The sequence below is a fragment of the Helianthus annuus genome, chromosome 8 (genome assembly GCF_002127325.2).
Source record: "Helianthus annuus cultivar XRQ/B chromosome 8, HanXRQr2.0-SUNRISE, whole genome shotgun sequence".
NCBI lineage: Eukaryota > Viridiplantae > Streptophyta > Magnoliopsida > Asterales > Asteraceae > Helianthus > Helianthus annuus.
This window is the reverse complement of record NC_035440.2, coordinates 165,799,879-165,818,224: the sequence shown is the minus strand read 5'-3', so window position 1 is coordinate 165,818,224 and position 18,346 is coordinate 165,799,879. Positions and strand designations below refer to the sequence as shown.

Sequence of the window (18,346 nt, the reverse complement as noted above, 5' to 3'; positions counted from 1 at the left end):
GCGTTGTGTGATCGATGTGATTTGATATAAGTAACGTATGTAACACCCAAAAGTGCGTAAAGCAAAAAGGGTTCGAGTATACTCACAGATAACGTTTAATAAATAAACACCGTCTTGGATTGAAGGGAGCGCTGGAAAGTTAGCCTGATTACAGAACGATAGCATAAGCGATGAACAGTGCGTTAAACGGTGACGAGTGAACTGAATATCGAAGGGCCATTCGATCGGATGACAATCCGGGCGGATGGTCATTCAATCGGATGACAATCTGTACGGATGGTCATCCGGACGGATGGCCATTTGGTCGGCTTGTCCTTCGTTTGGGAGGGATGTGTTTGTGTGTATGATGGCTTTGAAGTTTTCGTTGTAGCATTTTAAAAACAGAGAAGTATCTCTACCTTTCAGGTCTTCCGGTCGAACGGTCGTCCGGTCGGATGGTCGTTCGCTCGGATGGCGATCCGTTCCAAGTGAGACATTTCTTGGAGAACAAGTTCACAGCAGGATGGTCATTCGATCGGATGGTCGTCCGATCGGATGATTATCTGTTAGAACTGATGATCTTTGAAAATTTTGTAAAAATGTTTAAGTGTTTGGGACCATGAGTCATCCGATCGGATTATCGTTCGATCGGATGGCAATCCGATTGGACGGCAGTCCGTTCAGTGACCTGATCGTTTGAAACTCGAATTATTTTGCTAAGTTTGAAAAGTTTGCGGTTTGACCGAGACGATATAACAACGTGTTAAACAACGGAAACCCCATCAAGTCCAAGTCACCCGATCGGATGGGAATCACCCCATTCGATCAGTTAACTGTTCTTGACGGTACTTCATGTTCAACCCGTGAACCTGTCATCTTCTCCGATGGAAATCCATTCTTAGTCCAACACTTCACTATAGAACGAGTAGAAGGTCTGAACGAGCTCGGACTCTATCGGTTTTGAGTAAATGAGTGTAAAAGAGTTGAAAGAAAGTTATGAACACGTCTTTCAATCCTTATAAATCTTGAAAATGTTTAGATTTATGCGAAATCAGTGTTTAAACATGTTGAAATCCATTATATCTGAGTTGTTCTTGGTGGATTGAGGTCAAATCTTGAAGTTCATAAGAACCCCATGATGACATCATCCTAGAACACCTCAAATCAGCTGATTTCATGGTGAAAAGTGAAGATTTGGTGGTGAAAAAGATGAAGGAGTGTGTGTAGATCATAGATGTACGAGATTTGAGTGGTAAACTTAAAAGAATCGCGAGGAATCGAGAGAAAATAGGGCTGGAACGTGCTGGTCGAACGAGAGCTGTCACATCACATGAACAGTGATGTGATAGGTGGTATTTATAGGTGACAGAAGAGGAAAGGTGGTGCAGGTGCGATCGGAGGGCAGTAATGGTCATTCGATCGAACGTCTCCGGCGAGTTGAGTTTCGACGTTTTGTCTCGTGCGTTAAGCGTTGTGATACGTTGCGAGTAAGCGATGCAATAGTATTAAACAATATTTACATAATAGTAAATCTTATATTTCGAGTCCGCGAAGAGATTGCGTTGTGATAGAGTTGCGATTGCGTTTTCGATTACTCACCGTAAACAAATATAAACATGCATAAGTAACACATAAATAGCACACACACGTAAAACAATATTCAGAACACATAATTCGAGTTGCGATGCAATAGCGATGAGATAGCGATAGGTCGATTAGCGATTAAACTGCGATTATTACATGTACTCCACATAATACAACTAAAGCAACTTAAAATAGAGTATCGATTACAAAGTCCAAGAGTACAATCAATAATTAAGCAAGGAGTGACAGATCGCTTTTAGCAATCTTTTATTCCTTTGACTTTGACTTTGACTTGTACATTGACTTTGAAAACGCGAGGTGTTACATTCAACACTTGGGACATGTTTGAGCAAAATTTAAAAAGAGTTTTTGAACTTGTTTCTTGGTGGAAATCAACCACAACACAAACCCACAACTATGAGCTTAGTTACGAGCTTGGGAGGTACAAGATTTCACCAAGTTTTAGTGAAGAAATGTAAGTTATAAAAACATAAACTAAAGCAGAATTCTATCTCTACTTTGGACAACAAATATGGTGAGGTTTCACCTTAGTTTGCCATTACCAACTTGTGAAAACCTTCCTAGAGTTTATCAAGTAGAATGAAAGAAGAAAACATGAAGAAATAAGAAGAGAAGTGAGCTAAAACTCACTTAGAATGTTTGCAACTTTCTGCCAAGTCTTGCAAATTAGAGAGAAAACAAGAAGATTTGGAAGTGATTTAAGTGTTGGAAAGTGTTTAGGAATGTATGGATGCTCCTATTTATAATGGGGTTGATTAGGGTTAAAGTTAAATGAGTTAGGAGGTGACTGGAGGTGAAAAAGGTGATAAAAATGGACCAACCCCACCCACGAGCTGACAGCGTTCTGCTGCAGATCGACCTCTCCCGCATGTCGCTGGAGATACTCTGATATCTCCCGCGTGGTGCTAGGGAGTACTTTCTGAAAATGTCCATTTTGGCCCATGAACTTTGTAATTATGATATTTTATGCCGTAAACTTGCATTTTAGCTCGTTTTTAGGCATTCAAAGTGTAATAAAGTATAGTATGAGTGTATGCATATATGATTAATATATCCAAGTGTTTCGAGTCTCGATCTATGCTTATAAACCTGTATTCGACGTGTGATTCCGGATAACACAAGTATGTAATTTCCATTATGATCAAAGCCTCGGATTACAAGATTGGAAATGAATTATGGCTACGATACGATTACAAGTTTCCAAAAATAGAAATACGATTACAACTTTCTAAATAAGGAAAGTACAAAAATGCGAAGCGTTACATTATATGACCCAATATTTTTGTCATGTCAGATTATTCTATACGACCCGTATAGAGGGTGTGAAAATAAGATTTTGGGGTGTACTTTTATTAACACCCGTGATTTAACATGTCGACCCGCCAATCTGTTTAATCTAAAAGTTGACTCGCTAACCCGCTTAACAAACTTACAACTTGAATACTACTCACCAACCCATTTGACGCATTTAGATAAATGAGTTGAACAAGTCATGTTTAGGTTACACGAGTGTGGGTTAAAGTTGATGATTTTGACATGAGTAAAAATATAGGTTGTGTTCTAATTAAACAATTCAACCCGAAACCCATCAAACATAAAAAAAAAAAAAAGAAGAAAAAAACAAGTATAAAGATGTGGAATAACATCAAACTTGAGGGTTAACTAGATTTTTACCCGCCCCGCGTTGCGGCGGCATGGAAACACGGTGTAGAAACTTAAGTACTTTGATTCTGAATTGTTTTACTATACAATGAACAACCAAATAAAAATCGGCATAGAAAGGTAAGTAACTCGATTATGATTAGGTTTATTATACGAAGGCATAAAAAGATGATGTTTTATATCCTTTCTAAACTCGAGTGTTCAGCATCCAGTTTATAAGCAGTCCATGGTGTACTCATGTGTTCTGTCGGCTCTCAATAGTTGTGATTAGAGTCCTCATCACCTACCTGCACCACAATGTTATTAAACGTTTAGATACACTAATTTCCCAACCATATTATAGTTCATTATGTTGCAATTTTAATATTATTATATTATATTACAGTAACAGTAATTATTATTTGATATACATGTCCTTAAAGAACATTGGGTTGTGAATAGGCTCTGATGAAGTAATCAACAATTTAGTACCCCTTTTGATAGCATTCAAAACATGGCTCATTTTGTTAACATCCATCATGTTTCTTCCATACTCAATGGTTCCCCATCAAAGTAACCTGAATCCTATCACAACAATTAAAATCGTAGTATCTAACAGACCTCGAAGCATAAAGTATACATCACCAAGTTATAGCAAAGAACCATATTAGCCTCCTAATTAAGTCAAAACACTATATTCGACATAGCACTATAGTGGTCTTAAATTGAATAGTTCCATCTCAAGGTTCAATCATGATTCTCCCATTAGTCCGGAGAGTATATGCGAACAAAGTAGTTAGCAAAGGTAAATGCGTGAATAATCAAAACATACTTGAAAACAGGATAAATGAAAAAAAAAATGTTACCTAAACCACCTAGCATAACATGGCGTATTTTGAATAATACACCACTGCATGCCGTTTTCCTCTTTTATGCACCAAACCATTTAGTATACAACATTTAATATCAACCAAGAATTTCAAAACCATATGGAACCCATTGAAAACATGTCCAACCTGCACATTAACTAAAAAGATATTAACACATAGCAACTGATTCAAAATCTCCTTAACAGGTCACTTGACTGCGCTTCAAGTCTGTTCTCTTCCAAGTTTACATTCATCAAAGTTCAGCAAAATAAACATTACATACCTCACGTGATTAATATCTTAGCATGTCCAAGCTTATCCACCATTCGTGCTCCTGGGCGCCCGACCCCCCGAACTTTCACTCAGTAGTGTCCGGTATGTAGTTTTCGTATAGAATTATTTAGGCATATACGTTTTCGACCCCCGGTTTTATATTTTTTTCTAGGTATATACGTTTCCGACCCCCCCGGTCGGAAATCTGAAGCTCCGCCACTCATGGGGCGTCTATCTCCTTCGTGGTAACATATTCACGTTCACAGTTCATTGGTTACATAACATCACATAATACTCGATGAAAAACATTAGTTGCAATTATTTTAGCTTACATACACATACTTCTCTAGCTCACTCACGTTTTCCATCAGTTGATTGACACTTGAAACACTTAACCTGAACATTGAATTGAATTGAATTGATTAATCTGCCATGTATTAAATTTTCAACACTTTAACCCCAAGGGGTTTTTTTTGGTGTTTCCCTCACCCTTCTGTTAACCTTGTGGACTCAAACCAATCAATTCGTAAACCACAACTCTAAAACTTCTTAAATAATACATAAACTAAACAAATCAAACCAAACGAAAATCCAAATTGACAAAAGAAGCTGCTAGATGAGGAGGAGCACTAATAGGGGGTTGGCTTTGATTGATGTAACTCACCATAAACAACCTACAAAACACAATGAGCAAGCAAACCCTATCTGAACACTACAATCAAATTTGAGCACGTCCCAATAAAAAAAGTGAACTCACCGGAATCTTAAAAACCCTAGCCGCCGTGAGTCCTTGTAACCGGTCACCTATACCATGGTGGAGATCCAAATTTCAACCTAAAGTAAGAGAACTCAATCAAGATAAAAGGAATAAAAAAAAAGTTTACACCGGAGACCAATCCCCGGAATCCTAGCTCCATCTCTTCCGACGTCGTTCAGTTCCATGGAAGAGCTCCATGCCTATCGTGCACCGTCGGAGTCTCCACTTCTTTCTCACCTGACCCCCCCCCCCCTCTCTCTAAAAGGCATAAAGAGGAAATAAAACTAAATATGAGATTGTGATGGGATATAGCGTGGCAGAAAAGGCAGGTGGAAAGTTAAAAGCACACGCGGCAGGCTAAGGAGAGAGTATAAACACAATACATGAAAATACAACAAAACAAAGCAAAAGATAACCTCAATGCATAACATACAAATCAATATACAGCCCATTCACCTTTATGTTACTAATTGATAGTTTATAATAAAGTAATACCTTGCAAACCTGTATTATACAACTTACTACCTAACTATGCACCTTTGTGTTACTATTTGATAGTTTATAATATAATGTGGAATAACATAAAAAACAAGTAGATGTTATAAAAGAACGTTGTTTACGTGCTATCATCAGTCTACTCTTGATATATAATTTCAATACATAACAGACGTTTTCTTTTGTATACATGTGAAATAATAGCTAACTCAACATGGTCACATACAAAAAGAAAACATAGGGAATGTTAGTTTAGATTAGATCTCTATACTGGGCTGTTCATACACTAACATTTTTGCCATTAAAAAGGTAGTAAGCATTGTATATCTAGTATTTTGACGGATTTATTTACATGATACGTGGATGGTAGAGATGAAGAATTTAGAATGTGCACTTGAGAGAGTGAAGGGGGTCGCTAGAAGCAAAAACTGAACATTAAGTGCTTACGCGTCAATCCAGCTTGACCTGAACCACTTCAGCCCACACTAAAAACTCCATGCATCATCATGGATACCCGACCCGCACAGTTTGGCAGCTCTATTAGTGAGCTAGTGAAATGAACCTGTAAAGATAATATTTCACGACACGAGCTTTTGTACAGAACCCATAAGCTGCAATAAAGTTATATACCATGGAATATAGATTGGTCAGGTGTGTATCTTACCTGAGTTCCTACAGAGATTTCATCTCCCCTTGTCTTATCCAATAAGTTTTTTTCATTTTTTTCGTTTTTTTATTTAATGCTCCATCCCCATTACACCCATTTTAGAAAACGCCCAATAATGCGACTGGACTGTCACATGGCGTAAGACACCCACACTTGAGGGGCATTATTTTCCCCTTCCACTACACATGTGAAGGGGTATGGTCCCAAAAAGTCGCGCAAACCTCGTAACAGGTTGCACGAGAGACCATACTCCTTAGCATAACAACTTGATAATAACAACCTCGCGCAGCTCACATCACATTATGACTTACCCCCGCGCGAGGAAGAGCACATAATAAAATCAGATAGCAACACTTAGCATAAAAACAATGGTATAAGTGAGCACACTAGCCCCGCGCGGGTTAGTTGCCATCAAACAAAATCCTCTCCATAGGAAGACGCGCTGTTACCTACAGGGGTACACAGGGTACAAGTGGCAGTAAAAAGAGCCAATGAACGTCCAGCAGGCTCTGTTCAATCGTGCGCCACGATCTTCTGACGATAAGTACACAAGGACGCCTACATGGCACCAATCAAGAGACGGGGACAACTGTCCCACGATCTCCACTTGTCTGCTGATGACAGAAGGGACAACAAGGCCGACAACAATGACACGTGGCTCCAATCAAGGTGCGCCAGCACCGACGAGCATCTAGAAGCCACTAAGCAGTCGAGGCCAGCAAGGCAAGGAGCATATTCGTTGTTGTCCGTTTCTGGCCCAAGGCCCATCAGCCCACAACCTCTTACACCTCTCCGGCTATAAATAGAGACCTTCATTCCTCAGGTTATTCATTCTATTCTCTCGGCTCTTACTCTTAACTACTTAATTACTCTAAAAGCAGTCGCCTATTCTCACGCCGGAGCCCGGTTAAGAGGGAAACCCCCACATTCCCCTCTTAACGAGTAACGGTGTTCTGTTTTGCAGGTTGATTAACCAGTCGGAGCTCAAATACCTAAAAGAAGATTAACCACTATGATAGGAACATAAACCCACCTAATTAATACCTTAATTAGATCACTGTTTCTTCATTGGCGCCCACCGATTTTTTCTATAACCACCCTCATCTTCTTTATTTGAGCCTTTGACATCTTTTCATCCTTCGACTATGACTGGTCAAGGAATCTTTCCAGAGTTCGGCTTCGGAGCCAACTCTAACACGGTCTTGGGTGAAGGAGTCCAAAACCTCCAAGCCCAAGTCGAAGAAATAGGTGAAGTTGAGATCACCAACACGGGGGGTCAGCGCGGGAGCGTTACCCGTATCACACAAATGGTTACCCCAGGTAACAACGGCGAAGGACCGTCCAACCCAGCGCCGCCTCAAAATGTATCTGCATTACTTGGCTTACCAGAGGGCGAAACCCCAGCCTCGTGGTATGCCAAGAACATCGCCACCATCAATGCAGCATACCAATCGCTCATCGCGCAGCAGGCAGTTTTGACGGCAGAACCGTCCTTGGTCACCCCTCCGAGTCAGGGGGTGCGCCAAATGCCACCACCGGCCAATATACAAGGCAGAACCAACAGGCCTCCCCCTACAAGGCGTTTAAGCGTACAAGACACGCGCGATACAAGAGGGGAAACGGATAGTTACTATGAGTATCCGTCGAACCTTCAACGAGGCCCTGTGCACAGCCGGCTCACGCCGCGCAACATGAACAACGAATGGGAAGAAACCGACCCATATGATCCTACATGGGAAGGTGATGAAGAATCATCGGTCTTTAATCGTTTACCAAAGAACCATGAGTACTATAAGCCAAGACAACACATTGGCTATACAGAAGAAGCTGAACGAGATTTCCGCCTGGCATACAGACCAGCGGAAGCTGCGGAACACTCCAAGTTTATCCCGAAAATCGCACCCGCACCACTCTCACGAGAGAAGCTACCCCCAACCGTTGGGAAGTTCAATGGGTTGACTGACCCAGACGACCACGTCAGAACATTCACGAGTGTGGGCTGCATGGGAGGTTGGAACATGCCCATGTGGTGCCACCTGTTCATTCAAACTCTTACCGGAGCGGCTCGCGCTTGGTTTGATAGCCTTCCGCCCGGAAAGATAAAGTCATGGACAGACTTCAAGACACAATTCTTAAGCTATTTTAGCCAACAACGTCGCTATCAGCGTGATACGGCGGAAGTAGAAGATATATGGCGAAGGGATGGTGAAGGTCTGGAGGACTTCATCACGCGTTTCAACAAAGAATGTTTAGAGATTGGCGGCGTCAGTGAGCAACTCATGCGCTGCCACTTCAAGAAGGCTATACGCAGTGATAGCCTCATTAGAACCATCACAGGCAAAGATGGGATGCCAAAAGAGTGGGATAAACTGATGGAAGCAGCAAAGATCGTCGCGCAAACCGAGGAGTCCCTTGCTGGTGGAAAGGGTTATTACTCCGAAGATCGATTCTCAAGAGCAAACGAGAGGCCGCGCGACAACAATAACAAGCGCAACAAGTACAAGAGTCATGACTGGAAGTCTGAGAGACCCAGAGGCCGCGACGACAGGCCACGTTACAGAGAAGATGCGCGAGAAACGATTGACCGAATCGGTTACAAGAAAGCAGTCAGAGACGAGAATCGTGACAAACACTGGACTCCGCTCACAAAAACTCCAAAGGAGGTATTGATGACGGAGAATGTCGATTTCAAGGCGCCAAGGCCAATGACAAACAAGAAAGGGCAAGACCCTAACTTGTACTGCGATTTTCACAAAGATTCAGGGCACCTAACAGACGACTGTTACAGCTTGCGCCAAGAAATCGAAAGAGCGCTCAAAAGCGGCAAACTAAGCCATTTAGTGAAGAATGTGCGCAAGGACACCCGTCAGCTCCAACGTCACGATGAAGGTAGCCACAAAAAGGTGAGACGGCTAGAGACTCACATGGTCAACGGACCAAGATACACCGCGAGAGAAAAAGGCAAACGGCCCTACGAGCCTTCTTGGCAAGAACAGCAAGTCATATTCCCAGTAGTGCGCGGCGGTCCTCGCGCCACACGACCCGTCGTCATTACTGGTATAATTGGTCACTATGAAACAGAATACATTTTCATCGACCCAGGAAGCACAGCCGACATCATCTACGAACAATGTTTCAATCAGCTGGATGAAGAGGATAAAGCGCGACTCGAACCTGTCGATTATCCTTTGTCTGGATTTTGCAACGAAATGGTTTTTCCTCTCGGACAGATCAGTTTCCCTGTCACGCTCTCTGACGGGAAACATTTAAGAACAACAAATGTGAACTTTATGGTAATGCCAGTGAAATCAAGGCATGATGTGCTTCTTGGGAGGGAAACACAAGGCGAGCTAAACATGGTGACGTCAACGCCTCATTCTGCAATAGGTTTCCCAACCAAAACAGGAGTAGCAATCATATACGCCAAGAAGGAAGTAATGTCAACTGACGAGCTGCGCCCAACAAAAGCGGCAAAGGTCTCTACGACTGAGCCGGAAAAATGGGTTTTAAACCGAAAATACCCCGAGCAGACTGTGACAATTGGCCACGCCATTTCGTCAGACATCAGAACACGTCTAAAGCAACTGCTGTTTTGAAACATGGATATATTTGCCTGGACGCCGGCAGACATGACCGGTGTCCCGCGCAACATCACCGAGCATTGCTTAAACACGTACCCATCTGTCGAGCCAAAGGTCCAAAGAAGGCGCAGCCTAGGGGCAGACAAGACAAAAGCAATGAACGAGCAAGTATGCGAGCTGCTTAAAGCCGGGATCTTGCGAGAAGTAAGATACCAGAGTTGGGTGGCGAACCCTGTGATGGTCGAGAAATCAAATGGCGGATGGCGCATGTGCGTAGACTACACTGATCTCAACAAGGCGTGCCCAAAGGATTGCTATTCCTTGCCTGAGATCGATAAAAAAATTGATTCTCTCGCGCCATACCGATGGAAGTGCTTTCTGGATTGCTATAAAGGATACCATCAAGTGCAGATGAAACTAGAAGATGAAGACAAGACAGCATTCAGAACAGACCTTGGAATCTTCTGCTACACAAAGATGCCTTTTGGTCTAAAGAACGCAGGCGCGACTTATCAACGCTTGATGGACAAAACCTTCGCAGGTGACATCGGAAAGCACATTGAAGTTTATATCGATGATCTAGTGGTGAAAAGTCCCGAGGAGGACCAAATGTTAAAAGACATCGAAAAAACGTTCAACTCATTGCGCAGCGTAAATATGAAGCTAAATCCAGCCAAGTGTTCCTTTGGCATGGAAGAAGGGAAGTTTCTGGGCTTCATTGTCACAAACGGCGGTTTCAAGGTGAATCCAGAGAAGGTACAAGCTATAGAACGAATGCCCTCACCAAGAAACATCAAGGAAATGCAACGACTAGCCGGCCGGCTGGCCGCGCTAAATCGTTTTCTCTCCAATCACGCCGCAAAGTCGTATCCCTTCATTAGCACGTTGCGCAATTGCGTAAAGAAGCAAGAGTTCAAATGGACCCCGGAAGCCGAAACAGCTTTTCAACAAATGAAAGCGTGTCTGATCGAACTCCCTACGCTGACGGCACCGTTTGAAAAAGAGCCCCTTGTGCTGTACTTGTCCTCCTCGGATAAGGCAGTAGGGTCAGTATTGTTGGTAGACAGGAACGGCGTGCAAACCCCGATCTATTACGTCAGCAGGGTACTCACAGACCCAGAAACAAGATATTCCACAATGGAAAAGCTGGTTCTTGCGCTACTACACGCCTCCCGAAGATTGCGCCGATACTTCACAGGCCATGTGATAACTGTGCTTACCAACTTCCACATTGGCACTATACTTCAGAAGCCTGAGACATCAGGCAGGTTGGCAAAATGGGCCATTGAACTGGGCGGCCATAACATCTTGTATAGGCCGCGCCCAGCCATTAAGGGGCAAGTCCTCGCCGACTTCATCACAGAAGTGCCGGCTGATAAAATCAAGGAATGCGAGATGATAGAGACTCCCAAGGAAAACACAACAGAGGAGACTTGGATGCTTTACACTGACGGGGCATCAAATGAAGATGGCGCGGGAGCAGGTTTACGTCTAGTGAGCCCAGAAAAGCACGAGTTTACTTACGCCATTAAGCTCGACTTCAAAAACACCAACAATGAAGCTGAGTACGAGGCTTTTCTGGCAGGCTTACGCCTCGCCATCAAGATGGGAGCAAAAAACTTGCGCGCACATGTGGATTCACTCCTGATAGCCAGTCAAGTAAATGGCATATACGACGCGAAGGGTGAAGTCATGGCTTTATATCTGGAACAAGCGAAAGAATTGCTCCAACAATTCAAAACCCACGAAGTCATACATATCAATCGCTCAGAAAACAAGCCCGCAGATGCCCTGAGCAAGCTCGCCTCGACTTCCTTTCAACACCTCGCCAAGGATGTAAGGATAGAGGTACTCAAGAACCCATCGGTTTTACTGCGCCAAGTTAACGTAATCGAAACAGGGCAGACATCATGGATGACCCCCATCATCCAATACTTGCAAGAGGGGGTGCTTCCCGAGAACAAAGCGGAAGCAAAAAAGATCCAAAACAAAGCCCTACAGTACGAAATGAACAGCGGTATCTTATACCGAAAATCCTTCCTGGGACCACTACTGCGCTGTGTGGACCCCCAGGACGCGAATTATTTGATAAGGGAAATCCACGAAGGGATTTGCGGCATCCACTCCGGACCAAGGATGGTTGTCGCGAAGATCATGAGCGCCGGTTACTACTGGCCTGGCATGCATGTTGACGCAATGAAGGAGATCCGCAAGTGTGACTCTTGCCAGAGGCACGCTCCAAAAACGCTGCGGCCTAAAAATGATCTAATCCCCGTGTCCACCGCATGGCCCTTTCAGCAATGGGGAATTGACATGGTGGGACCCTTCCCGGATGCCCCCGGCGCCGTAAAGTTCATCATAGTAGCTGTCGACTACTTCACGAAGTGGGTAGAAGCCAAAGCCCTTGCATCCACCACAGCTATGATTGTGCGCAAGTTCATATGGGAGCACATCATATGCAGATTCGGCCTCCCGCTCAAGATCGTGACAGACAATGGCACCAACTTTGCTTCAGACGATCTTAAGAACTGGATGAAGGAGATGAACATTGAACACACTTTCACCTCCGTTGCGCACCCACAAGGCAACGGACAAGTGGAAAGTGTGAACAAATGCATCGTCGAAGGGATAAAGGCCAGATTAGGAACAAGGCGGCGCGGATGAGTTGATGAGCTCCCAAGCATTTTATGGGCTCATCGGACCATGCCAAAGACGAGTACCGGCGAGACCCCTTTCAGCCTGGTCTATGGCTCAGAGGCGGTAATCCCGGCGGAGATTGGCCTACCCTCGCCACGAATGACAACGGTCAACACGGTTGACAATGAAGCGGAAAGGCGTCTAGACTTAGACTTGTTAGAAGAAAGACGCGAAATCGCAAGAATCAGAGAGGCCAAATACAAAACCCAGCTGGAAAGGTACTACAACACAAGGGTTCGCATTTGTACCTTCAATCCAGGGGAGTACGTCTTTCGCGACAACGAAGCATCAAATGCGGAACGCCCAGGGAAATTGGCACCTAAATGGGAAGGCCCATATCTGATTCATGAGGTCCTGGGCAAAGGGGCCTACAAATTGCGCACCCTAGATGGCCACATCTTACCAAGAACTTGGAATGCGCAACAATTGCGCAAATGCTATATGTAATCTTTTCGGCCTTACGCCATCTTTCAATTAACTACGCCGGCTACGAGCCACTGGCAAATATGTATCAAGGCCTAAGAGCCAACTTCTGACTTGAATGAAAACATACGACATGTTCTTCCTATTACATTTTTTCGTTACAAATGCATGTTAAACTTTTGATTAGCGCGAAAACACTACAGCATTTCAAGATGGTTCAAACCACCTCCAAGGTCCTCCGCAAACAAAGCGCGAGACCGGACGATCACCTAAATACTTACAAAACGCTTCCATTTATTCGAGCTAATTTAGCATAAAGTTTTATAACAATGCAATAATTGCAACGGAAAAAACAAAATGTTTCATTAACAACTTGCGCAACCGCGCAGCATCATACATAACAATATTCAAAGAAATTACAAAGGCACAAATGCCTACCAACTAACTACCCAACAAACTCTCCTACTCTTCGCGACGATCATCACCATCATCTCCGTCATCTTCACCGTCATCATCGTTGCCATCATCATCACCATCACCGCCATCATCACCAGCTGGCTCTTCGTCGGACAACTCGACGGTAACCGGTGGATCGAGGATTGCCTTAAGACGCTGGCACCAGTCGTCTTTCTTTAACGATTCGACAACCAACTCCATGATAGGCAAGGAGAGGTTGTCATAGGAATTCTCAGCACTTGCCAGCGCAGCATCGGCACGTTCTGTTACTGAGCAATGGCTTGTGTCAAATTCTTGCCCAAGCATTTGCTCAACATGATCAGCACACTCCAGGTAGCCTCCTCGGTGACCCACCGCACGCGCCGCATCTGTCAGAGCCGCCACGGCGCGATCTAGCTCGTTCGCATTCAGAATGGAGTTGGCAACCTTCAACAAAAGATAAGCATTAAAGAAAAAACTCTTCAAATCAACTTACGAACAAAGCACAAGGCACTTACCAACACTACTCCACGAGTGCGCATCCACTCCGCTTCTGAGACAAGTGTATCGACGATACCTTGAGCCTCAGAGTAGTTGGTTTGGGCCACATTCAGCGCGGCAGTGCTCACAGCACGCGCCTCCTCAGCATCAGCAGCCTTGACCTTCTCAGCCTCAAGGTCAATCTCCAAGGACTCGCATCTGTCGATTTGCTCATTCAAGCGACGTTTGAGTTCCGCTATCTCAACGTCCTTGGCATGGAGATCCTTGTCCTTGTTAGACAATTGCACCTTGGCTTCAGTCAGCTCAACCTAAAAATTGACAAACGCCTTGAGAATTGACTTAGAGAAATCTCATAAACAAAAAGGAAGAGCGATAATCAGAAGAACTAACCTCCATCTGTTGCTTGGCAGTTTTTTCACCCTGCGCTTCCTCCACCGCTGAGGTCAAGTCCGCAACTTTAGCCTCAAGACCAACGATCTTCTGTCGTAGAGCATAAGTACGCTCGTTGTCTTGGGCGCATATACGCTTGAACTCGGCCTTCTCCTTGGCCAGTTGCTCCTCAACATTGTGGAGTTTTTTCTGCAGCCCCTCGCGGCCCCACTCCTCCGCCTTCTTGTCGGCCTCAAACTTGGCTCTTTCTTCGTCGAACGCAGCTTTCGACTTCTCAAACTCCGCAATTCGCTTCAGCATACGCTCGCGATAAGCCTCCCAGTCGGCACGCTCCCGAACCATCGTTCGCCATTCGCGAACGATCTGGTGGTTGGCAGCACGAGCATTGGCCTCCCCAAGAATATAAGTACGATATAACATCTCATGGGGTTTTGCCCTTTGCCGATTGACCTCGCCAGGGGGGAAGGAATTCAAAAACCATTCACGCGAAGCGCCAAACTCAATGAATGTATCCTTCTGTTTTAAGCTCCAGGGGGCTTGATGGAGGACATCACCGCGCTCTTCTTCAGTATATGTCTTGTAGTAGATATCTCCAACAGTATCTTTCGCCCCTATCACGTTAGGGTTATAACCCCCGGCTCCACCGGAGCTCGCGCCACTAGAAGAGTAGCGGCCAGACCCTTTCGAAGTGAGAACAGGGCCGGTGCTGGTTGGCCTGGTGACCTCAGGACCTTGAGACTTCAAAGGCTGATCCATAGCCTTTTTCGCCGCCATCTCCTTCTCCAAGGCCTGCTTCCTAGCCACCTCAGCCAGCCTCTCCTGCTCCGCCCTCCGCTTCCTATCCTCCTCCTCCTTTCTCATCCTCTCCTCCTCCTCCCTTTTCTTTCTCTCCTCCTCTACCTTCTTCTCTTCTTCTTTCTTTCTCTTCTCCTCTTCTTTCTTACGCGCCTCCTCCACCTTTCGCTGCGCCTCAGCCGCCTTCGCGGCGTCCTGAGCTGCAGCGTCAGTGGACTTGACGGTTATCTTGGGCCTTTTTACACCCGCCTCACTGAATGTAACCGCCTTTTCAGGGGTCTTCTTCTTGATCTCTGCAAAATAAGGCAAGTGTAAGCAAAGAAGTTTTTTAGAAAAGAAAAGAGAAGCAAAGAACATACCAGGAGAAAATTGATACAACGAGCGCAGCCTGCTCGTCTTCCCTATCGTAGGGATCACAACAGATTGAGGCGCGGAAGCCACACCAGTGGTAGCCTCGCTCCTACCCCTTTTCCGCCCAATAAGTTGAGCAGCAGCATCTTCCTCTTCCACCTCTTCATCCTCTGGGAAAGACGGAGTCGCGCCAGCTTCAGGGTTGCGAGAACCCGCGCTCCCGGAACTCTTCGACCCACCAGCACCAGCTTTTCCCTTAGCTACATGTGATAAACCTTCATATGAGTCACTGATGATCACATAATCATCCAAGTCACGTTGACGAAGGCGAAGAGTACCTTTGCCAGCAGCAGCTGTTGCGCGACTAGGGCCAGTGCCCTTGCTGGTCACCTCCGGCTCCGCTTTCTTCTTCTTCTTCACCGGTTTCTTCTTTTTCTCCTCTGGGTCAATCCCCAGGTCGCGCAACACACCTGCAAATATTTTAGACCAAGAGCTTAGCTCGCCGCTGGAAGATCCTACGGACTCCTCGCTGGAAAGATAGAAAGTTTCTTTCCCAGCGAGAGTCACAGAGCGCAATGGACGAGGTTTTGGATATTGCGCACCTTCAGTAGCAGTTGGCGGCGAAGCGAAGGCATCAGCAGCTGGAAACATGAAGTTTCCTTTAATCTGGTCATACCAGCTTTCTTCATCATCGCGCACTGGGCGAACGCCCATGGAGCCTCCAAAAGTAGAGAAGGCAGCTTGGTAAAGTTGCGCTTCTATAAACGGAGATACATAAGTAATAATCAAAGAAATCATACTTAGACAAAGAACAGAAAAACGACTAACCTTGATCGCCAAGCTTTAAAACGGGAACTTCCCTACTGCTAGGTGACCACTGGTCACTCATCTTTGCTGCAACTAGAACATTTTCCCCAAACACCCGGTTAGGGGTTGAGGTCAGCTGCTGGTACCACAAAGCCGTTTTTGGGATCGGCAGATCTTCCTTGGGTATGGCCTCAGTCCATTCCCTAAAGGTCATAGCGACCGGCACGACTTCTTCCCTGATGAAGAAGAACTTGGGTTTCCAGTCATGGAAACTCTTTGGTGGATTTAACAAGATCTTCTTCGCCGCACCTCGGCTTGCAAACGAAAAGAACCCCATCGTCCTTTGCAGTTGGTAGAATGAACGAAATTTGTCGACAGATGGCTCGATGCCATGTGACTGGCATAAGAACTCGAAGTGCCTCACCCTCACCATCCTAGGTGGACTCATCTGAGATATGTGGAACTGGTAGTAAGAAAGGATACTACCCAGAAAATTGGTCGCCGGCAACCGGAAATTACCCTGAAGAAAGAAATCTTCATAAAGGGTAATATAGCCGGGCGGTGCATCAGCCGCGGTCTGGCCCTGAGCCGGGTACCGGGCATCCCACTCCGGTGGGAACCTAAAACTTCGAACAATCTGTTCGAAAAGACCTAAGTCCCACTTGAGGACAGGAACTGGTCCCTCCTCACTAACAGGAGTCTCTTGATGTTCTTCACTCATATTTTTAAGAAAATCTGGAAAAAGGCTTGAAGAAAGTTTGAAGATTTAAAGAAACCTTGAAGAAGACGAGGAACACTTTGAAGATTCAAAGAGTTTTGAGAGGAAAGTGGAGAAGAAACGAAGAAAAGTGAGAACCTCTCACCTTCTCTTCGGATATATATACCCATCGCATTTAATGCGATGGGTAACCGTGCCGCACTCACCGCAAGGGCAACCAACGAGAGGTTGCCACGTCAAGCGGAAAACCAGGGGTGACGGTTACCACGCGCGCGTGGGCCTCACTCTCCTGACACGAAGTGCAACCGCCGCAGGCGATATGATGACACCCGTGCCAGGGGTCAACTCAAACGTCGCCCTCAACGACTTCTCCCACCAACCTGTCAGAAGTTCAAATTTCGAAGTTTCCCGCCACAAAACGTGCAAGTAACTTCATGCAGAAGTCACATGAGTCGCGCGAGATATACGTCAGCTACTATAACCTCGCGCGCTTAAAAGGCCAAACAAGAAATCACTCGACACCTGCCTAGTACCTGCGCATCGAAAACAACAGTTTTCTACATGCGCCTTACAAGTCAAGACCAAAAGGACAACTTCCCCTTATCTTATTTTTATCAAGTCCAGAGCTCCAACCACTTGCGTTGCGCATGGTGCAGCACTGGACTAGGGGGACTTGAAGGGGTATGGTCCCAAAAAGTCGCGCAAACCTCGTAACAGGTTGCACGAGAGACCATACTCCTTAGCATAACAACTTGATAATAACAACCTCGCGCAGCTCACATCACATTATGACTTACCCCCGCGCGAGGAAGAGCACATAATAAAATCAGATAGCAACACTTAGCATAAAAACAATGGTATAAGTGAGCACACTAGCCCCGCGCGGGTTAGTTGCCATCAAACAAAATCCTCTCCATAGGAAGACGCGCTGTTACCTACAGGGGTACACAGGGTACAAGTGGCAGTAAAAAGAGCCAATGAACGTCCAGCAGGCTCTGTTCAATCGTGCGCCACGATCTTCTGACGATAAGTACACAAGGACGCCTACATGGCACCAATCAAGAGACGGGGACAACTGTCCCACGATCTCCACTTGTCTGCTGATGACAGAAGGGACAACAAGGCCGACAACAATGACACGTGGCTCCAATCAAGGTGCGCCAGCACCGACGAGCATCTAGAAGCCACTAAGCAGTCGAGGCCAGCAAGGCAAGGAGCATATTCGTTGTTGTCCGTTTCTGGCCCAAGGCCCATCAGCCCACAACCTCTTACACCTCTCCGGCTATAAATAGAGACCTTCATTCCTCAGGTTATTCATTCTATTCTCTCGGCTCTTACTCTTAACTACTTAATTACTCTAAA

At 45.3% G+C, this 18,346-nt stretch overlaps 1 long non-coding RNA gene across 7 annotated transcripts; it reads right to left on the bottom strand.

Annotated features, from left to right (window-relative positions):
* Positions 1-3,224: 3,224 nt before the first annotated feature.
* Positions 3,225-5,553, bottom strand: LOC110873881. Of its 7 annotated transcripts, none has more exons than XR_002555548.2 (3): positions 4,092-5,552; positions 3,718-3,810; positions 3,225-3,533 (listed from the first exon to the last, which is right to left on the bottom strand). It is a non-coding gene; the product is annotated as an uncharacterized LOC110873881 (long non-coding RNA). The 7 variants fall into 7 exon arrangements; XR_002555549.2 differs by having other exon boundaries at positions 3,718-3,803; XR_002555546.2 differs by having other exon boundaries at positions 3,718-4,241; positions 4,378-5,552.
* Positions 5,554-18,346: the final 12,793 nt, after the last annotated feature.